The sequence below is a fragment of the Silene latifolia genome, chromosome Y (assembly GCF_048544455.1).
Source record: "Silene latifolia isolate original U9 population chromosome Y, ASM4854445v1, whole genome shotgun sequence".
Lineage (NCBI taxonomy): Eukaryota > Viridiplantae > Streptophyta > Magnoliopsida > Caryophyllales > Caryophyllaceae > Silene > Silene latifolia.
In genome coordinates, this window is record NC_133538.1 from 85,110,132 (window position 1) to 85,116,150 (window position 6,019).

The following is a 6,019-nucleotide window of genomic DNA, read 5'->3' on the forward strand; positions in this document are numbered from 1 at the left end:
AAGCTTGATTTTGTGAAACCTGGATTTAATTTTGTGAAACCTAGAGATCATTTTGTGAAACTTAGACATGATTATTTGAACTCTAGACCTAATTTTGTTAAATTTGTTTTTGTGAAATCTGGACCTAATTTTGTGAAGTTAGGACTTAAATTGGTTAATCTCGTAGTAAGAAATAATTGCATAAGTCAATGTGTCATGTTTCACATGTACATAAAGTTACTAACGCTTTTATGTCTTTGTTACTTGTCGATGCATAATTTAATTTTGGTACTATATCATCTATTAGCTCAAAAGGTAGAGCATTATGCTATTGCGCAAGGTTTGGGTTCGAGTCCCATATAGATGAACATATATAAATATACGACTATAATATATTTATCAATGTTAAGATGTGTCCAATATCACTTGTTTATGTGCTAGATTCACAAAATCGGGCCTAGGATTCACGAAATTAAGTCCAGGGTTCACAAAACCATGAAGTAATTTGGTGAGGTCGGCCGCCTCGCCACTATTAACGACCTCACCGGATCCGGCCTCTAATATATATATATATATATATATATATATATATATATATAGAGAGAGAGAGAGAGAGGGAGAGAGAGGCAAGATCCGGTGAGAACGACCTTTATAACCAAACTATCTACACCCGCGTCCTTGTTCACACAACCAAATATCATCTCTCCCAATCATATCCCTCCTCACACCCAACCAGCCTTCAAATCCCTCAATCACCATCTATCACCCTACCGTCGCCACCTACCACCTGTCGTCTGCGCTGTCGACGATCACCAACATCTCCGGCGAACTACCGCGAGCTTCTCTGATATCGACACAACTACCAATTTCACGCAGCAGCCAATAAAGCTGGCGGTTTCCGCCACTGTCCCACCATCACACCGGCAGTACAGCAGCGCCACTCGACCTCCCACACGCAAGACGAAATCGTTCAACACACACCCCCACACCTGTTTCGATTTACATGAAATTATAAATCAGATACACTAATTTTGATTTTCTCCGACAATGGTGGTTCTAATGATGGTTGAATTAAGAAACCAAAACTGACAGTGGTACTCGATAGTTCAAAATCGGAGAAAGGAGAACGGGAACTGGGATTTTATAATCAGAAATGTTGGGTTTCGTGGTGTTCATGTATTGTCGGAGTTGCGCCGGGGTCGGGGGATGCTTGTCAGTGGTTCGTCGGTATTGTTGGTAGTCGGCGTCGACGACGGAGGGTGGTAGGATGTGTGTTGGAAGAAGAGATGGAATGTCAGGGGTTTTGTTGAAATTGGATTGATGAGATCTCAACTCATTCAGTAATGGTTGCTGTTCCGTTCCCACAGTTGTAAAGAAGGCACACTTCTCTACTTCTTGTTGTATTATGTGAATTTTGACTTAATTTTCGAAGTTGAGCACTAATTCGTTGATTTATGCGTAGATTTGCTTAAAAGTTACTCTATGGTGATGAATTGGGAAATTCAAGATCTTTTGGAAAATAAATTTTTGTTTGTTAGTAAAATATTGATCTGTAATTCATAAATTAATATGGAATGTAAGTAACTAATACTAATATTAGGGTTTTTAATTGCAATTGTGTGAAGAGAAGTAAAATTCATGAGTGATATTAGCGTTGTAGTTTGCGTCGATAGTACTAGTGAAAATTGGGGAAAGTGCACCTAGGATGAAAAAAAGTGTATCTACATTATTATTAAGTGTATTTAGAATTCATGGAAAAAGCGTACCCGTGATAGTTTAAAGTGTATTGGTAAAAAAAAATGTATCCGAGATTTGGTAAAAAAAAAGTGTAACGAGGATAAAAAAAAGTGTACCTAGAAAAAAAAAAAGTGTATCTACAATAATCAAAAGTGTATCCGAGAATTGGTAAAAAAAAAAAAAAAGTGTATCTACATTATTAAAAAGTGTATATAAAATTTCGTTAAAAAAAGTATCTATGGTAGTCAAAAGTGTATCTGAGATTTGGTAAAAAAAAAGTTTATCTAAATTATTAAAAGGTGTATATAAAATTCGGGTAAAAGGTGTACCTACGATGGTCAAAAGTGTATCTGAGATTTGGTTAAAAAAAAAAAGTCTACCTACGATGGTCAAAAGTGTATCTAAGATTTGGTAAAAAATAAAAAAAAAAGTGTACCTACGATGGTCAAAAGTGTATCTAAGATTTGGTAAAAAAAAAAGTGTACCTACGATGGTCAAAAGTGTATCTGAGATTTGATAAAAAAAAAAAAAAAAAAAAAATTGTACCTTTGCATGCATATATATATATATATATATATATATATATATATATATATATATATATATCAGGATCTAGTGAGAACCACTACTATAATGAGAACCGTGAGAACCCTAATTAAATCATCACCAAATCTTGTTTCGAAAGTTTTGATGGCTCATTTACCTTTAGATTAGTTTATTCAAACACAATATTTGGTGTGACTAAAATTTTTTATTGATTTTATTAACAAATATAAACGTAATATACAATGACACAGTTAGGTATACTAAAACGGCTATAGATGAACGAAAACGAATACTAGGTGCATGAAAATTGTTAAATGCATAAAAGTGATTACTAAGTGCATGAAAATAATGGGCTCTAGATGAACGAAAATGATTTCGGGGTGCATTAAAATTGTTAGATCCATGAAAATGAGTACTAGGTGCATGAAAATTAATAAAATGTATTTCGCCTCGATGTTCGTCAATAGGTTATATTTTTTGGGCCAAAAAATATGTTATTTGGTCATAAAATTCTATGCTAAATCCAAATATGTCGTTATTTTTTATAAAATGGTCTGTAAGATGGAGTTCTCACGGTTATCATTATGTTGGTGGTTCTCACCAAATCTCAATTCTATGATATCTTTGGTTTCACCATTCATATCCTTGATTCCGATCCATTGCTGCAATAGCAACCATTTCTTTCATGGATTCATTTGGGCCTTCAAGGTCCATTCCCTTTTCCTTACAACCCGGATCATCCAAGGTTGTACTCTTGTTCTTAAGCTTGTGAAAAATTCCTAACTCCCCATAAATAGCAATCTCTATTTCATTAAGCACTTGCTTCCAAGTTGGAGTCTCTACCTTACCTTTCTCAATAGGAGGCTCATCTTTTGGATAGGGATAAGTAGGAGTCTCAACTTTATCACTTATGTGATTAGGAGTATCGTTCACCATGAAGCATGGTTCCCTGAGATTGCGGGCTTTCATCACTTTGATAAGATTGAAGGTTATCCTTTCATCACCTACTTCCAAGGTAAGCATTCCGTTTTTCACATCTATTACTACTCCGTCCGGCGGTGTGCAAGAATGGTCTTCCCAAGATAATTGAGATATGAGCATCTCCCGCCATATCTACGATGACAAATTCAACGGGAATGAAGAACTTACCCTCCCTAACCGGTACATCTTTCAAGACTCGTAGGGGTTTTTTTGTTGAGCGATCCACCATTTGGAGCGTCATATTTGTGAACTTTAACTCTCCCATCCCAAGCTTTGCACAAACCGAGTAAGGCATCATGCTTACACTTTCTCCAAGGTCACATAGTGTCATCTCAAATCTTGTATCACCAATTGTCCAAGGGATAGATAAACTCTCAGGATCTTATAGCTTTGGTGGTGAAGTACCTTGTAGGATAGCACTAGAAGCATCGGCAAAAGCAATGGTTTCCATTTGGCCAATGGACTTCTTCTTTTTGAGGATATCCTTCATATAGTTAGCATAAGCCGGCACATGGGTAATCAAATCGGTGAAAAGAATTAAGACTTCCAAATTCATCACGATTTCCATAAATTTCTCAAGTTGCTTATCCATTTTATGCTTCATTTGCTTACTTGAAAATGGCAGCCTAATGACAATAGTCTCCTCATCAATCTTCCTCTTTCTTTCTTCTTCTTCATTGACTATCTCTCATCATTGCTTACATCCACCACCTTCTCACAATTTTTCCTTGAACTACCCTCATCATTTTTCTCCAATACTTTGTCATATATCTTGTTCCTCACCTCAAAAATAATCTCTTCACTTGGCACCATAGGACTCTTATATTGAGTACCACTTCTCAAGTGGATAGCATGAGCCGTCTCATTCCTTGTGGGTGGATTACCTTAAGGAGGCAATTGCCCTTTTTGCCTTTGTGAGCTTCATGAAGCCATTTGAGACATTTGAGTCTCAAGCATCTTGTTGATGGTGATATCTTTTGCTTGACTATCTTTTTGCATTAGAGTACAAAATTCTTGTTGGTTCTTTTGCATTTGGAGAACCGCTTTTTGAACATAAAAGGTCGGGTCATTGGGTTGGTTATATGAGGATTGGTTATATAATGGTTGATTTTGTAATCCTTGGTTTTGGTTATAGAAAGGTCTTTGTATATGATTTCTCAATGGAGGTGGTATGTATGTTTGTTGTGGGTTTTGAACATTTAATCTTTTATATGATAGGTTTGAGTGGTACTTGATGTTTTCATTATAAAAGTTTGAGTATGGGGTACCATTCTTGGATGCTTGAAAAGCATTCACTTGTTCATTTGTACCTCTACATTCTTGTTGATCATGTCCAAAAGTTTCGCAACTTCCACAAATTCCACTTGGAATAGATGGTGTCATAACATGACATTAACTTGATGGACCGTTTGTTGCTTTGGTGGAGCTAAATCCTTCCTCACTTCCTCTATGGCTTTGCTTGAACTTCAAGTTTATGGTATCCATGTGAGAACTTAATTGAGTACCCAAATTGGCACTAAGTTGTGTCACTGACTCCACCTCATGTCGGCCTCCTCTACTAGATTTTCGACGTCTACCATATTGAGAGCTATGAGTAGCCATCTCTTCAATTTTTGCCCAAGTTTAGTTGTCATCAACTTCCGTGAACATGTCATTTGAAATCATGTTCAAAACATTTCTTGAATCTTCTTAAAGTTCATTCCAAAATTGTTGAACTAGAAACCACTCATTAAGACCATGGTGAGGACAAGACCGACAAATGGCCTTGAAAAGCTCCCAAGCTTCATATAGTGATTCTTCATCTCTTTGCTTAAATCCCGTGATTTGAGCTCTAAGCATGTTGCTCTTCTCCAGTGGGTAGAACATCTATTATAAAGCTAAGGCTAGCTTCTTCCATGAATCGATGCTAAGAGTAGTTTTGTCCAAGCTCTTTAGTCATTGCTTTGCGGCTCCTATCAATAAAAATAGAAAGAGTACCCATCATATTTGATCTTGAGTCACACTCGTTTGAGAGATAGCTTCACAATAATCACAAAAGGTCTCCATGTGATGATGTGGATCCTTACTTGGCATTCCTCCAAATTGTCTTCTTTCAACCAATTGAATGACTGTGTAGGTTTAGGAGTACCATTAGGTAGACTATCTTCGGTAGGTACAGAATGTGATGAGATTTTTGGCATGGTTTGTTGATTTGGTGGGTGATTAGGTTGGTACCAAATGGATTTACAAATTCAATCCCAATATCCACTAGGCCTCTATCACTCAAAGAAATTGATCCCTCGTGTTTGATGTTGATCCTCTCTCAATGATTCTAAATCCTTTTCTAATGTTTCTCAACATTTTTGAATTTTCTAATCAATTGGTAATGGGTTACCACGATTTGATCTGCTATGCGTGCTAAAGACAACACTAGATAAAAGAATTAGCACTAACTTAAGGAATGAGGTTCCCTAAGGTTAAAACAAACAAAGTTACTACTACAAGCACAAGATAAAACAAACGCAATTCAACTCAAATTCACACCGTCCCCAGCAACGACGCCATTTTGATAGACATGTCGTTCTTCTATCAAACAATATTTAGCACTCAAAAAACAACTTAACAAGTAGTAAGTAAAGGTCGAACCCAAAGGACAGTTAAATCTTAAATTCCAGTAAATTGCAATGTTTAGTTAGGTGCTTGTATTAGTGTAATACTTCAGATTTATGAGCAGTTGGGTACTCTATCGAGTAGGACTTACTTTGTCGAGTAAGTTAGTTTTGCACTCCGAAGTACG

General features: G+C 36.4%; 1 non-coding gene across 1 annotated transcript; it reads left to right on the top strand.

The window, feature by feature from the left end:
- The first annotated feature begins 4,975 nt into the window (after positions 1-4,975).
- Positions 4,976-5,082, top strand: LOC141635081 (small nucleolar RNA R71). Its single transcript, XR_012539787.1, has one exon. It is a non-coding gene; the product is annotated as a small nucleolar RNA R71 (small nucleolar RNA).
- The last annotated feature ends 937 nt before the right edge of the window (positions 5,083-6,019 follow it).